Source organism: Triticum dicoccoides, chromosome 7A, assembly GCF_002162155.2.
Source record: "Triticum dicoccoides isolate Atlit2015 ecotype Zavitan chromosome 7A, WEW_v2.0, whole genome shotgun sequence".
Lineage (NCBI taxonomy): Eukaryota > Viridiplantae > Streptophyta > Magnoliopsida > Poales > Poaceae > Triticum > Triticum dicoccoides.
This window is the reverse complement of record NC_041392.1, coordinates 443,498,248-443,515,573: the sequence shown is the minus strand read 5'-3', so window position 1 is coordinate 443,515,573 and position 17,326 is coordinate 443,498,248.

Below are 17,326 nucleotides of genomic sequence, written 5' to 3'. Positions count from 1 at the left end.
TCGTACTGGGGTGGCTGGGTAGAACCCATGGTACTGCGGGTAAAACCCCACAATATTTTGACAAAGCTACCTGGGGTTGCATCTGGGGTTCTCAGATGAATGCTGGGGTTCGGCATGACAGGAAAAAGCGTGAGTGTTGTGCACAAAGTGAGGGTTGCTGGGTAAGGTCACAAGGTGGCCTTTATATAGCAATGGAGCCGGATCGTTTTAGCGTGGTGAAAGGTAAAAATTTGCCAGCTTAGCTCCAAAGGTCGGGTCAGTGTCAGAGATACACATATCTCATAAAAAGACGCGTTACTGTGGTTGTCGTCGGGTTGGTTTTGGTAGTTGTGCCCGGAAAAATATGCAGCTATGCGCTGACCAATTATGCAAGGCTACTATTAAGACAGAGGCACAACGACAGGCTGCGTTAATATACACGGTCGCGTGATTACAAAGCGAGGATACATTGAAACTTGGTGCTACTCATACTGCTTAGTCTACCTCGTTTATGTCTAAACGGGCGTGCCTGGTGGATGTCGAGGCTTCTCCACGTGTCTCTCTGCCGGGATTAGTCGGAGATGGCGGAGGAACTGCAGGGTCGGGGTAGTGAGAATGACCATTGCGGGGATTGTTGGGCACAACCCCGTTGGAGTGTGCTCCCAATATGCGACGAAGCACTTCTGGGGTTATCGCAGCACCTTGGCCGATGGCTGGGGCAGATCTCGGGGTCTCGATCGGTTGTCCAAACAGCACGACTGGGTTGTCGGTGTTGGGCTCGTTTTCTTCTCTCGCCGGGGCTCGACGAACCAGCTCTCCACGAGCTGCGATCAGATCAACAGTGATCTGGTCGAACAGTGCCTCTAGTGCACTTACATAGTGCACTAGGTGCAATAATGAGGGGTCCGTCTCGTGATCTCCATTGGCAACTTGGGGTGGTCTACCATACCCTTCACGTCTGGGGTAGTAGTGGAACGAGCGACAGTTAACTCTGGGCGACAAGTGCCTGAGATGAACTATAGCCTCTCGAGCGGCTAGCTGGATGGCTTGTGGCTCAAAGGATGTTGTTCTTCCGGTGAACCGGTAGGGGCGCTCGGGTGCTAGACTCCTACCGTAAATGTGCACAGTGACCCAGAATTGGCGGTCTTCACCGCTCATGGGTCCTTGATACACAACATATTCTGGTGGCTCCTCTAACGCGTAGGCACGACGGGTGAGGTTTGCGAGGATGGTCACAAAACCTCCAAGGTTGGTTGCTGTGGTTTTGTTGTGCACTATAGGTCCAGGCATTGTGGCTCGGTTTGGGGTAGCGGCTGTGTGTGCTGGTTTGGTGTTAGCGCGCCCCTTTTTATAGGGAAAAGGGGATGGAATCTTCCTTCGAACGCTTGCGAGAAAGGACTATTTAGGGGCCGGTCACTGGCGCATGAGTGACAGGTTAGGTTGATAGGTTGGGCACCGACTGCCAAAAGTGTTGGGTCACTGTGTGGCTATCTTGCACGAGAAGCTTGGCTGGGGTTTGGTTAAGGTCTGGTGGGTTGGTTTGCCTAGTTTATTGACCTGGCTAAGATAGGATTAGCCAATGGTCAGCCTGGCTCTGATACCAAGTCTGTCGCGACCGGGTTTTCCGGGTAATAAATTTCCAGAAAAGACCGTCGTGCTCATCAGCCCCAGGATTACTGTTAGCTGATGAGGCTCCAACTTGATACAGAAATTCCAAGCAAAATACAAAATATGTAGTACAAGGCCATTCTGGCCTGTGAGTACAACAAATGGTTTCTAGTGGTTGATGGCGGAAGCGGGTTGTGAAACATCTGTGTCTATGGGACTCCATTTCCCACGGGAACAGCTGACCATGTTAATTCCTATCTTCGCGAGGCTGCTATCTCCATTGAGTGGGTTCCGGGGCTGGCATCGCGTCGCTCCTCTCCGTGCGAGCAAAATCTAGCCAAGACAATAGCCAGGGACAAACCAGTGAGTACTTTGAATGTACTCGCAAACATTATGAACACAGGTATAATATAACCATGATGTGCTAAAAATATTTTTATGCTCATGACGTCAGTCAAAAATAGTAAATAAAATACTGATGCGTGCAGGCGGTTATTTATAAAAAAATGCAATACATAGCAGTATTAAAATTTATGAAATAAATAACAAGCAATGCCACAGTCGGGCGTCTGAGCGACACCACATAAAGGGCTTTAAAAGAAATGCTACAGTCGGGCGTCTGAGCGACGCCACATAAAGGGCTTTAAAAGAAATGCCACAGTCGGGCGTCTGAGCGATGCCACATAAAGGGCTTTAAAAGAAATGCCACAGTCGGGCGTCTGAGCGACGGCACATAAAGGGCTTTAAAAGAAATGCCACAGTCGGGCGTCTGAGCGACGCCACATAAAGGGCTTTAAAAAATGCCACAGTCGGGCGTCTGAGCGATGCCACAATAAGGGCTTTAAAAGAAACAATCATAATGAATATCCCTGGAGGTAGAACCATCCCAGAGATACTCGATAATAACAATAATATCATGGGTTAGTCAACAATAATAATAATCATCATAGATATCACAAGTCACGAGTAGTAATTCCATTTTCTGGTTAATAGTTTCACCTCCGAAGACCGACACTAAGACCGACACCTGACCCATCCCAGACTGTAATCCTTAACCATGGACACGGCTATTCGAGTAGGTTTATTCTCTGCAGAGGGTGTACTCTTTACCCACGAGTAACGGATCTCTTTAGTCCATCAGGACTAATTCCGTCTATGGTCTTTTTGTTGAAAACACACCTAACTTGCACACACCAGCCTATCTCACACGTGTCTGGAATCACCCACGACACCTGTTAAGCAAACTCTAAGTGGGGAGGCTACAACCTCGCGTAGCATGGGATCAAATTTATATCGCGCGCTCTAAGGGGTGGCCTCCCCTCTGGGTCCCAACCGGAAACACCCATGCCCCCGGACCAGGTGGCCTGCCTACCAGCTACAACCGGTATCTTCCACCATGGCCTCTCTGTACGGTGTGTGCTGGAAAGAGGTTGACAACTTACTGAACCGTACTCTACTTGCTGTAGAGACGAGTGGTAGTACGAAACAAGTATGGGGGTTACTGGAACAAGACTCGATCTACGGTCGACTCAGGAGGTTCAAGTATTCCCTGCATGATTAGCATGACGCATATATTTCATCCAACAAAGTCACCGCTCATATCACCTTACCATGCCATACCAGACCTAACCGTCCCAACGGAGACCGGCGACAAACTCATGCCTACCCTAGGCCGAGGTTTTCCTGGGTTCCTGCCGGTATGCATGCAAGGCACATGAGGGTGATTATCATCACAAGTGAGTCCATTTCCAACAGCATGGAAATCAACAACATGCACCCATGCATATGATCATATCACATGAAATAACAAGTCCTTCGAAATGCGGTGGTGTTATAAATGTATCAACGATCACACCAAAAATATTATGCCGGGGTTCAGAATGCTTGCCTTCAATGTTGTGGAGGGGTGAGGTGCTCTCCAAAACTTTTGAAAGCTTCTTCTCTCTCCCCAAAATCCTATTTAAAAAAATATATTTGAATTAACACACATTTCAAAAACAGAACCAAAAAGTTGTTTGAAAAATTTTCAAACAAATCTTAAAATAAACTAGATCAAATTTGAGGAAGGTAGGAAAAAGAAACATTTCATTTGGACTTATATTTAAAAAGTTATAGCCAGTCAAAGATTTGGTCAAATCTGTTATTTAAAAATAAAACAGAAAAGAAAACGATTCAGATAGAAATACGCTTTCGGTATAGAGGAGGCGTACTCCTGAAGTTTACGCCTTCACTTAAACACGTGGATGGCGCGGGGTGTTACTGACAGTGGGTCCTAGGTGGCCCACTAGTCAGGTTTGACTAGTCCGCCCCTCCTCCTTCTCCCTCTGTCCCGAGCGGAGGCGGGACTCCGGCGACCAACGTCGGCGAGCGGTAGCTCCTCGCGGCCTCTGGAGGGCGGGGATGGATCCGCGGATCGAGGGCGATCCTGCTGGTAGTCGCTGGGTCGGCGGGGACGGCATGTGTTGTCGGCGGCGAGCTCCTCGGCGGAGGAAAGCTTCGGGGAAAAGTGGTTTCGGGGCGGCGGTGGTTCTCGATCAAAATGGAGTAGGGGGAAGTGTTCAGGGGAGGCAGAGAAGGCTTCTGGTGAAGAGATTGGAGAGGGGGAAGTTCTGGTTGCGCCGAACGGAGCCGGGAGGCGGCGGTGGCCGAACTGACCGGAGAGGTTGAAGAAGACCTGCTCCCTTCCAATTGGTGGCGATGGGGGCGCTAGTGAGACGGCGTGAGGCTACCTGAGGGCTCGGAGACGCTCGGGGCTTCCTTAAATAGGCGGTGGAGGTCGGTTCCGCGGCGGCCGGATAAGCTCTCCGGTGAACCTCCTCTCTGTAGCTTGCAGGGCAACGTGGCGGCGACGAGCGCTAGGGGACGAAGCTGTGGATGAGCACGCACTGCTCACAGGGGCAGGTGGCGAGTGGGAGTGGCTTGGGCGGCACCGACATGGCCAGAGGCTGTCGGGCGGCGGCGGCGGCTAGCGCTTGGCCTGTCGGGCACGGTGGGGCTGCTTGGCGTGTTGCGGTGAGAAGGGGAGTGCGTGGCGAGGTGCTGCCGTGTGGGCCAAAGCCAGGGGGCCAGCGTGTCGGCTCGGCCGCGTGGCTGCAATTGGCGCGCTCTGGGCGCGTCCAGTGCACGCACAGAAGGTGTTTGATGAAATGCCAGGGTAGCCAAAACTGCTAGGGATCAAGTGCAAAACCACAGGTCTGGGTTGGAGACCATTAGTAGGCTATTGGACAACATGGTTTGGACAGATGGACAAGTCCATCATACAAATCTATAATCATGCCAAAACTGTTCATGCCCATAAGGTGTTTGACAAAATGCCAAGGGCACTTAGGCATTTCTTGGAGTGGCCAAAATCTCCAGATCAGTGTCTCTGTGGAAGAAAGAGAGAGTGGTGATGTTAGTTGGACAAAAGCAGAAACTTGTTAGTGCAAGTTTTACAAAACTTCAATTCTGGACAGGAAATAAATGACATTATTTCATGAACCAAAAATGACCCAAAAGGTGCATGCTCCTGGACTTAAGGGTTTAACATGGGGGACTACAAGTAGGAGAAATGATCAAGGGTTAAAGAGCAAGTAAAAACATGGTTGCTGTACAAACCATCAAGTTGGTCCAGAATGAAGATGAGGTTGATTCACTCAAATTTTTCAAAGAACATAAATAGGTTTTTGCACAAAGTGAAACAATAGGCTCCTACTGACCTCCCCTAATTTTTGTAGAAGTTTTAAAGAAAAATTTAAATAGGTTGTAGTGCAAAAAGCACTCTGGACCAGAGATGAAAAATTGAGTGTAGGGCTCAAAATATTTCATGAATGAAATATATTTTAGCATAAAAGTGATTTAAAAACATCACATGACATCTCCAAATTTTTGTGGGAATTTTAAGTGAATTTATCAAATGGTTGTAGTTCAAATATGGCCATTTAACCTAGAAAACCCTTTTCAAGAAAATAAAGATCAAGCAACCTAATTATTTAATTAGTTACACTGATAAAAGGAAAGTTTTTCTTGAGAGGTTAAACAAGTCCAACAACATTTTTGAAAAGTTTTCTCTTTGGGAAAAACTCATCATAACAGGGAAGGAAATGATTTAAACAAAATCAAAATGGAGCTCAAAAATTCAAAGTTTTAAATCCTGGCAAAATTTTATTCCATTAAAACAAGGCCAAAATTTTGGGGTGTCACAAAACTAACCCCCTTAAAAAAAATCTCGCCCTCGAGATTTGCTAAAAGCGGTGTTAATAAAATAATTACGCAATGACGATGTGGCTACAGTGAGAGGGCAATAAGTGGTGAAAAACCACAGTGTGAAAAACTGGGGCTGCGTGGAAAAGTCTACGGTTCGGGACAAAAACGGGTGATTTCTACGCTGGATATAAATTTAGGATAACTCCTAAATTTAGATATACGCTGGTTGTACCCGAGAGCACAGTGCTCTCTCTGGCCGACAGGTGGACCCGGGGTCCACTGTCAGTCTCCTCTTCTTCTCCCTCTGGCCCTTTCTTCCTCCTCTCTCCCGCGCGCTTTCTCCACCGGCGACGCCTAGTGTGTAGGGCATCTAGGCCGTACCGTGGTAGTGCGCGGCGTGCTAGCTGCCGGTGCAGCGTGCACTCACCTCGCGGGCCAGCGCGCTGTCGGCACTGCTCGCGGATTCGACTCCGAACACCGGCGATCGGCGACGAGCGGCGTTGGTGGACTTCGCCCACCGTACACCGAGCTCGAGCTATAAAAACGGTCGGGGTGCCTCTCTCTTCTTCCTCACACCTGGCCTCACTTCTCCTCCTCCTTCTTTCTCCGTTACTGCTTACAGAAGCTCGGCCGAGGCTCTAATGGCGGAGGCGATGCCGGACTGGTTTGTGATCCTGATATGCGGAGGGCTGGCGACGCTGCTGGGGCTCTCTGTGCTCCTGTGCGCGATAATCTTCAATGAGTATCGCGATGCTGCGGCTCGGGTGTTGGTTCTCCGCGGTGGTGGTGATCATGAGGAGTAGATGGGGTGTGCCGGGTGCTAACTATTGTTAGGGGGTGATTAGCTGGATGTAACACCGTTGCAAAGTTTTGCAAACAGTGTATGTGTCCGAATGATTATGGTTGTGAGTCTGCTCGTGGTGCTGAGTGAAATTAAATAATCCAAGTCGTGAGAAAGTGTAGATGTAGCAACTCAGGGAAAAGAAAATCTCACTCCAGGGTTTTGCGAGGGAAAACAGTTAATTTAAAGGAGCATAAACCACAACAAAAACTACACACATTAGCAGAAGCCAAATAATTGACTCGTCGTACAAACTCAGGGTATTACGCATAAGTCACACACATAAATAAATGCTGCAAAGAACAAATACAGTAGTGACGTCTAAAATGAAAGTGGTAACTGGGCGGGGTCCTGATAAAATGTCTCTGGTAAAGGGATACATTCTTCTTCAATTGGAGGCAGTGGATTGACCAGTCGATGTATGCGTCTCTCTATGTCGGGTCTCAGTGGTCTGCCGATGGCAATCTGAGGATTTAAATCTGCGAGGCTCTGGAGATAATCCATCACTCGCTGGTTTAAATGCTCTTGAGCAATTATGTACTGGATAAGGTTGGCCAGAACTGGGTCTCTCTCAATACGTCCACTGGGAAAAGATGTAACTTCTCCGGGTGCTGCACGACTCGGAAAGTAATGATATCCTCGTTCGCGGGCATAGGGTACTGCGGATCGAAGACGAGCAATCGCTTCTTTCGCAGCAGCTTCTATGGCCAAGTGTGGGGTTGGCATAGATTTCCCCATGAAGGAAACTTCCGTTGGATCTTGGTTGGGGTCTACAGGAGGAATGTGTACTGCTGCCCAATATTCCGAGGTGGATGGGGTGATCCTCGATTTGAACAGCTCGTACTGGGGTGGCTGGGTAGAACCCATGGTACTGCGGGTAAAATCCCACAATATTTTGACAAAGCTACCTGGGGTTGCATCTGGGGTTCTCAGATGAATGCTGGGGTTCGGCATGACAGGAAAAAGCGTGAGTGTTGTGCACAAAGTGAGGGTTGCTGGGTAAGGTCACAAGGTGGCCTTTATATAGCAATGGAGCCGGATCGTTTTACCGTGGTGACAGGTAAAAATTTGCCAGCTTAGCTCCAAAGGTCGGGTCAGTGTCAGAGATACACATATCTCATAAAAAGACGCGTTACTGTGGTTGTCGTCGGGTTGGTTTTGGTAGTTGTGCCCGGAAAAATATGCAGCTATGCGCTGACCAATTATGCAAGGCTACTATTAAGACAGAGGCACAACGACAGGCTGCGTTAATATACACGGTCGCGTGATTACAAAGCGAGGATACATTGAAACTTGGTGCTACTCATACTGCTTAGTCTACCTCGTTTATGTCTAAACGGGCGTGCCTGGTGGATGTCGAGGCTTCTCCACGTGTCTCTCTGCCGGGATTAGTCGGAGATGGCGGAGGAACTGCAGGGTCGGGGTAGTGAGAATGACCATTGCGGGGATTGTTGGCCACAACCCCGTTGGAGTGTGCTCCCAATATGCGATGAAGCACTTCTGGGGTTATCGCAGCACCTTGGCCGATGGCTGGGGCAGATCTCGGGGTCTCGATCGGTTGTCCAAACAGCACGACTGGGTTGTCGGTGTTGGGCTCGTTTTCTTCTCTCGCCGGGGCTCGACGAACCAGCTCTCCACGAGTTGTGATCAGATCAACAGTGATCTGGTCGAACAGTGCCTCGAGTGCACTTACATAGCGCACTAGGTGCAATAATGCGGGGTCCGTCTCATGATCTCCATTGGCAACTTGGGGTGGTCTGCCATACCCTTCACGTCTGGGGTAGTAGTGGAACGAGCGACAGTTAACTCTGGGCGACAAGTGCCTGAGATGAACTATAGCCTCTCGAGCGGCTAGCTGGATGGCTTGTGGCTCAAAGGATGTTGTTCTTCCGGTGAACCGGTAGGGGCGCTCGGGTGCTAGACTCCTACCGTAAATGTGCACAGTGGCCCAGAATTGGCGGTCTTCACCGCTCATGGGTCCTTGATACACAACATATTCTGGTGGCTCCTCTAACGCGTAGGCACGACGGGTGAGGTTTGCGAGGATGGTCACAAAACCTCCAAGGTTGGTTGTTGTGGTTTCGTTATGCACTATAGGTCCAGGCATTGTGGCTCGGTTTGGGGTAGCGGCTGTGTGTGCTGGTTTGGTGTTAGCGCGCCCCTTTTTATAGGGAAAAGGGGACGGAATCTTCCTTCGAACGCTTGCGAGAAAGGACTATTTAGGGGCCGGTCACTGGCGCATGAGTGACAGGTTAGGTTGATAGGTTGGGCACTGAGTGCCAAAAGTGTTGGGTCACTGTGTGGCTATCTTGCACGAGAAGCTTGGTTGGGGTTTGGTTAAGGTCTGGTGGGTTGGTTTGCCTAGTTTATTGACCTGGCTAAGATAGGATTAGCCAATGGTCAGCCTGGCTCTGATACCAAGTCTGTCGCGACTGGGTTTTCCGGGTAATAAATTTCCAGAAAAGACCGTAGTGCTCATCAGCCCCAGGATTACTGTTAGCTGATGAGGCTCCAACTTGATACAGAAATTCCAAGCAAAATACAAAATATGTAGTACAAGGCCATTCTGGCCTGTGAGTACAACAAATGGTTTCTAGTGGTTGATGGCGGAAGCGGGTTGTGAAACATCTGTGTCTATGGGACTCCATTTCCCACGGGAACAGCTAACCATGTTAATTCCTATCTTCGCGAGGCTGCTATCTCCATTGAGTGGGTTCCGGGGCTGGCATCGCGTTGCTCCTCTCCGTGCGAGCAAAATCTGGCCAAGACAATAGCCAGGGACAAGCCAGTGAGTACTTTGAATGTACTCGCAAACATTATGAACACAGGTATAATATAACCATGATGTGCTAAAAATATTTTTATGCTCATGACGTCAGTCAAAAATAGTAAATAAAATACTGATGCGTGCAGGCGGTTATTTATAAAAAAAATGCAATACATAGCAGTATTAAAATTTATGAAATAAATAACAAGCAATGCCACAGTCGGGCATCTAAGCGACACCACATAAAGGGCTTTAAAAGAAACGCCACAGTCGGGCGTCTGAGCGACGCCACATAAAGGGCTTTAAAAGAAATGCCACAGTCGGGCGTCTGAGCGACGCCACATAAAGGGCTTTAAAAGAAATGCCACAGTCGGGCGTCTGAGCGACGGCACATAAAGGGCTTTAAAAGAAATGCCACAGTCGGGCGTCTGAGCGACGCCACATAAAGGGCTTTAAAAAAATGCCACAGTCGGGCGTCTGAGCGACGCCACAATAAGGGCTTTAAAAGAAACAATCATAATGAATACCCCTGGAGGTAGAACCATCCCAGAGATACTCGATAATAACAATAATATCATGGGTTAGTCAACAATAATAATAATCATCATAGATATCACAAGTCACGAGTAGTAATTCCATTTTCTGGTTAACAGTTTCACCTCCGAAGACCGACACTAAGACCGACACCTGACCCATCCCAGACTGTAATCCTTAACCATGGACACGGCTATTCGAATAGGTTTATTCTCTGCAGAGGGTGTACTCTTTACCCACGAGTAACGGATCTCTTTAGTCCATCGGGACTAATTCCGTCTACAGTCTTTTTGTTGAAAACACACCTAACTTGCACACACCAACCTATCTCACACATGTCTGGAATCACCCACGACACCTGTTAAGCAAACTCTAAGTGGGGAGGCTACAACCTCGCGTAGCATGGGATCAAATTTATATCGCGCGCTCTAAGGGGTGGCCTCCCCTCTCGGTCCCAACCGGAAACACCCATGCCCCCGGACCAGGTGGCCTGCCTACCAGCTACAACCGGTATCTTCCACCATGGCCTCTCTGTACGGTGTGTGCTGGAAAGAGGTTGACAACTTACTGAACCGTACTCTACTTGCTGTAGAGACGAGTGGTAGTACGAAACAAGTATGGGGGTTACTGGAACAAGACTCGATCTACGGTCGACTCAGGAGGTTCAAGTATTCCCTGCATGATTAGCATGACGCATATATTTCATCCAACAAAGTCACCACTCATATCACCTTACCATGCCATACCAGACCTAACCGTCCCAACGGAGACCGGCGACAAACTCATGCCTACCCTAGGCCGAGGTTTTCCCGGGTTCCTGCCGGTATGCATGCAAGGCACATGAGGGTGATTATCATCACAAGTGAGTCCATTTCCAACAGCATGGAAATCAACAACATGCACCCATGCATATGATCATATCACATGAAATAACAAGTCCTTCGAAATGCGGTGGTGTTATAAATGTATCAACGATCACACCAAAAATATTATGCCGGGGTTCAGAATGCTTGCCTTCAATGTTGTGGAGGGGTGAGGTGCTCTCCAAAACTTTTGAAAGCTTCTTCTCTCTCCCCAAAATCCTATTTAAAAAAATATATTTGAATTAACACACATTTCAAAAACAGAACCAAAAAGTTGTTTGAAAATTTTTCAAATAAATCTTAAAATAAACTAGATCAAATTTGAGGAAGGTAGGAAAAAGAATCATTTCATTTGGACTTATATTTAAAAAGTTATAGCCAGTCAAAGATTTGGTCAAATCTGTTATTTAAAAATAAAACAGAAAAGAAAACGATTCAGATAGAAATACGCTTTCGGTATAGAGGAGGCGTACTCCTGAAGTTTACGCCTTCACTTAAACACGTGGATGGCGCGGGGTGTCACAGACAGTGGGTCCTAGGTGGCCCACTAGTCAGGTTTGACTAGTCCGCCCCTCCTCCTTCTCCCTCTGTCCCGAGCGGAGGCGGGACTCCGGCGACCAACGTCGGCGAGCGGCGGCTCCTCGCGGCCTCTGGAGGGCGGGGATGGATCCACGGATCGAGGGCGATCCTGCTGGTAGTCGCTGGGTCGGTGGGGACGGCGTGTGCTGTCGGCGGCGAGCTCCTCGGCGGAGGAAAGCTTCGGGGAAAAGTGGTTTCGGGGCGGCGGTGGTTCTCGATCGAAATGGAGTAGGGGGAAGTGTTCAGGGGAGGCACAGAAGGCTTCTGGTGAAGAGATTGGAGAGGGAGAAGTTCTGGTTGCGCCGAACGGAGCCGGGAGGCGGCGGTGGCCGAACTGACCGGAGAGGTTGAAGAAGACCTGCTCCCTTCTAATTGGTGGCGATGGGGGCGCTAGTGAGACGGCGTGAGGCTACATGAGGGCTCGGAGACGCTCGGGGCTTCCTTAAATAGGCGGTGGAGGTCGGTTCCGCGGCGGCCGGATAAGCTCTCCGGTGAACCTCCTCTCTGTAGCTTGCAGGGCAACGTGGCGGCGACGAGCGCTAGGGGACGAAGCTGTGGATGAGCACGCACTGCTCACAGGGGCAGGTGGCGAGTGGGAGTGGCTTGGGCGGCACCGACATGGCCAGAGGCTGTCGGGCGGCGGCGGCGGCTAGCGCTTGGCCTGTCGGGCACGGCGGGGCTGCTTGGCGTGTTGCGGTGAGAAGGGGAGTGCGTGGCGAGGTGCTGCCGTGTGGGCCAAAGCCAGGGGGCCAGCGTGTCGGCTCGGCCGCGTGGCTGCAATTGGCGCGCTCTGGGCGCGTCCAGTGCACGCACAGAAGGTGTTTGATGAAATGCCAGGGTAGCCAAAACTGCTAGGGATCAAGTGCAAAACCACAGGTCTGGGTTGGAGACCATTAGTAGGCTATTGGACAACATGGTTTGGACAGATGGACAAGTCCATCATACAAATCTATAATCATGCCAAAACTGTTCATGCCCATAAGGTGTTTGACAAAATGCCAAGGGCACTTAGGCATTTCTTGGAGTGGCCAAAATCTCCAGATCAGTGTCTTTGTGGAAGAAAGAGAGAGTGGTGATGTTAGTTGGACAAAAGCAGAAACTTGTTAGTGCAAGTTTTACAAAACTTCAATTCTGGACAGGAAATAAATGACATTATTTCATGAACCAAAAATGACCCAAAAGGTGCATGCTCCTGGACTTAAGGGTTTAACATGGGGGACTACAAGTAGGAGAAATGATCAAGGGTTAAAGAGCAAGTAAAAACATGGTTGCTGTACAAACCATCAAGTTGGTCCAGAATGAAGATGAGGTTGATTCACTCAAATTTTTCAAAGAACATAAATAGGTTTTTGCACAAAGTGAAACAATAGGCTCCTACTGACCTCCCCTAATTTTTGTAGAAGTTTTAAAGAAATATTTAAATAGGTTGTAGTGCAAAAAGCACTCTGGACCAGAGATGAAAAATTGAGTGTAGGGCTCAAAATATTTCATGAATGAAATATATTTTAGCATAAAAGTGATTTAAAAACATCACATGACATCTCCAAATTTTTGTGGGAATTTTAAGTGAATTTATCAAATGGTTGTAGTTCAAATATGGCCATTTAACCTAGAAAACCCTTTTCAAGAAAATAAAGATCAAGCAACCTAATTATTTAATTAGTTACACTGATAAAAGGAAAGTTTTTCTTGAGAGGTTAAACAAGTCCAACAACATTTTTGAAAAGTTTTCTATTTGGGAAAAACTCATCATAACAGGGAAGGAAATGATTTAAACAAAATCAAAATGGAGCTCAAAAATTCAAAGTTTTAAATCCTGGCAAAATTTTATTCCATTAAAACAAGGCCAAAATTTTGGGGTGTCACAAAACATTGGCTAAATAATTAAACAGATGAGAAAATGGAAAAATAGTAGTAAAAAGAAAAAGGGACCTAAGCTACTGAACCGTGGCCCATTTAGCAAAAATAGGCCCAGCCCACCCTCACTTGTCCTCTTCCTCTCGCTACAGGAGACGGGGGCCGTGGCGGCCATCCTCCGGCCGTGGTCATGCGTGGCGACCATCCCGCATCCCCCCGGCGCCTACAAGTATCCCCTCGCCCCTTCGGAACCCTAGCCCCCGTCTCGATCGTTTCCCCCCTCGATCCCCATCGTTCCCCTTCCTCTCTAGACCGAATCAAGCTCATGAGATCCCACAGTGACTGCTGCCCTGTCATCATTGTCATGGCCACAGGCGTCTCCGGCGTGCGGGAGGGCGTCTAGGAGCTCCACCGCACTCGACTTAATCGGTCACGGGCGTCGCCTCAAGCCGAGGCACTTGGTTGCCGACGCCATCGTCGTCTTCTCCGTGCTCGGCCGCCACGACCTCACCGTCGATCCGTCACTCCGGTCCACCCCGGCCTCGTCGAGCTTGCCTACGACCTCCGTTGTGAACGCCTCTCCTCATCCCCCGCTTTTCCGTTCGATTCCGCCGTCGATTGGGTTGTCTCGTGCTCGTCCGCCATGGCCGTTGCTTCCTGTAAGCTCAGTTCAGTACGTGCCCACGCCCCCTGCTTATGATATTCCAGTTCCCTTGCTACGCGGCCCGCCGCTGCGCCCCCGCTCGTTCCCGCGCCGCCGCTACTGTGCTACTCTGCTTGCGGCACCGGCCCCGTGCACATGCGCGCGCCTGCCCACTTGCTCGCAGCCACAGGCTGCTGCTCCCGGCTGCACGCACACACTTGCTGCCATCTGCCTTTGCCACTGCTTAGCTACTGCCCTTAGTCGCTGGCGCTGTTGCTATTGCTTGTGCTGCTCGCTGCCTGCTGCTAATCTCTGTCGCCGCCGCCACCGAATACTACTGCATGCACAGCCACAATGTGGCTGGTTCTGTGCCTGTGGCCGGCCCTGTTCAATTAGATTAGGGATTAATTAGTGCTACTTAGGTTAGTTGATATACTATGACATATGGGCCCCATTTGATTAAGTTAGTTTTTATTTATTAGTTTAGGTATAGCCTATGACATGTGGGCTACCAACTCTCCTTTTGACCAGTCAAATTGACTTGGTCAATTTGGCTTAAATAAATTCCAGTAATTTTAGAAAATGTTTAAAACCATTAAAATTAATATAAAATAATTCGTAACTCGGATGAAAATGCTTTGTACATGAAAGTTGCTCAGAATGACGAGAAGAATCCGAATACGCAGTCCGTTCGTTCGTCACACATCCCTAGCATAGTGAACCTGCAACCGTCGCCCTCCTTTCATCTGTCCGAAAATGCCAAACACCGGGAATACTTTTCCAGATATTTTCCCCCTTCGCCGGTATCGCCTATCCCTACGTTAGGTCACCCCTAGCACAACATATTGCTGCATCTTGCTTTGTGTTACATTTGATTGCTCTGTTATTTATTGTGTTCCCCCTCTGTTACTTCTTTCCGGTAGACTCCGAGACTGTTGCCGATGTCCGTGTGTTCGACTACATTGAAGATGACCCCTCCTTCTTGCCAGAGCAACCAAGCAAGCCCCTCCTTTGATCACCAGATATCGTATATTCTTCTCTCTTCTGCTTGCATTAGAGTAGTGTAGCATGTTACTCCTTTCCGTTATCCTATCATGATGCATAGCCTGTCCTTGCTACTACTGTTGTTACCTTTACCTGCAATCCTAAATGCTTAGTATAGGATGCTAGTGTTCCATTAGTGGCCCTACACTCTTGTCCATCTGCCATGCTATACTACTGGGCCGTGATCACTTCGGGAGGTGATCACGGGCATATGATATATACTTTATATTGTTACATTACTTATGATACTGTTCGAGATGGGGGCTGAAGGGGCATGTGGCTCCATCCCGGTAGAGGTGGGCCTGGGTTCCCGACGGCCCCTGACTGTTACTTTGTGGCAGAGCGACAAGGCAGGTTGAGACCACCTAGGAGAGAGGTGGGCCTGGCCCTGGTCGGCATTCGCGGATACTTCAATTAACACGCTTAACGAGATCTTGGTATTTGATCTGAGTCTGGCTACTGGCCTATACGCACTAACCAACTACGCCGGAACAGTTATGGGCACTCGACGTCGTGGTATCAGCCGAAGCCTTCATGACGTCAGCGACTGAGCGGCGCGCGCCGGGTTGGACTGGAACGCCTACTCTTGTATAAGCGAGGATAGGTCTGCTCGCCGGCCGCGTTCGCAACGTGCATGTGTGCAATGGGCGATGGGCCCAGACCCCTGCGCCATAGGATTTAGACCGGCGTGCTGACCTGTCTGTTGTGCCTAGGTAGGCTGCGACGTGTTGATCTTCCGAGGCCGGGCATGACCCAGGAAAGTGTGTCCGGACAAAGGGGATCGAGCGTGTTGGGAAATGTGGTGCACCCCTGCAGGGAAGTTAATCTATTCGAATAGCCATGATCTTCGGTAACAGGATGACTTGGAGTTGTACCTTGACCTTATGACAACTAGAACTGGATACTTAATAAAATACACCCTTCCAAGTGCCAGATACAATCGGTGATCGCTCTCTCACAGGGCGACAAGGGGAGGATCATCGGTTAGGATTATGCTACACGATGCTACTTGCTGAACTTAGCTTCTATTCTCTTCTACATGCTGCAAGATGGAGATGGCCAGAAGCGTAGTCTTCGATAGGACTAGCTTTCCCCCTCTTATTCCGGCATTCTGCAGCTCAGTCCACATATGATACCCTTATTCCATTTGATACCAATGCATACATATGTAGTGTAGCTCCTTGCTTCCATGTACTTTGGATGAGTACTCACGGTTGCTTTGCTCCCCCTTTTTTCCCCTTCCTATACTCAATTGATGCGACCAGACGATGGATCCCAGGAGCCAGACGCCACCGCCGATGACGACTCCTACTACTACGTGCAGCCCGCTGACGATGACCAGGAGTCCCAGAGTCCCAGGCAGGAGGCCTGCGCCTCTTTCGATCTGTATCCCAGTTTGTGCTAGCCTTCTTAAGGCAAACTTGTTTAACTTATGTCTGTACTCAGATATTGTTTCTTTCGCTGACTCGTCTATGATCGAGCTCTTGTATTCGAGCCCTCGAGGCCCCTGGCTTGTAATATGATGCTTGTATGACTTATTTTATTTGTAGAGTTGTGTTGTGATATCTTCCCATGAGTCCCTGATCTTGATCGTACACGTTTGCGTTTATGATTAGTGTACGGTCAAATCGGGGGCGTCACATTAAGCTTGGGGATGCTGATACGTCTCTGACATATCTATAATTTTTTATTGTTCCATGCTATTATATTATGTGTTTTGGATGTTTATGGGCTTTATTAAACACTTTTATATTATTTTTGGGACTAACCTATTGACCCAGAATCCATATCTTACGCTTCTGCGAGGGCGGGCCCGAAGATGAGCTCGTGTCACGGTTGCGCCTTTGAGAGCTCTGGTATTCCTGCAGACCAGTTTCTACATTGATGGCCTTGTTCACCAGGGTGGCGAAATCAGCAAAGTCATGCACTAGAAGTGCGAGCTTGATGTCAGCTTGAAGGCCCTCACGGAACTTCTCATGTCTGCGTGCATCAGTTGCAATGTCTTCTTCAGCATAGCGGGACAAGTCAAGAAACTCCCACTGATAAGCTTCAACAGTTTTGTTGCCTTGGGTGAGGTTGCGGAACTCACGCTTCTTACGGACCATGACACCCTGAGGAATGAAGCAAGCACGGAAAGCAGCTTGGAAGTCTGGCCAGGTGATGATTGTTCCACCTGGCAAAGTACGCCTGTGGTTGTCCCACCATTGAGCAGCGGGTCCCTTCAAGAAGAAGGAAGCAAAGGTGACATAGCTGGCAGGGGCTACATCAGTAGACTCCATCTCATAGGTGATGTCACGGAGCTAGTCATCAACATCCAGAGGCTGAGTTGAGCTGCAGTACACAGTTGGGTTTAGGCGCATGAAATCCTGCAGAGTTACTGGGGTTGGCTGCTGGTTCATATTGGGGCGAGGAAACTGAGCCATCAT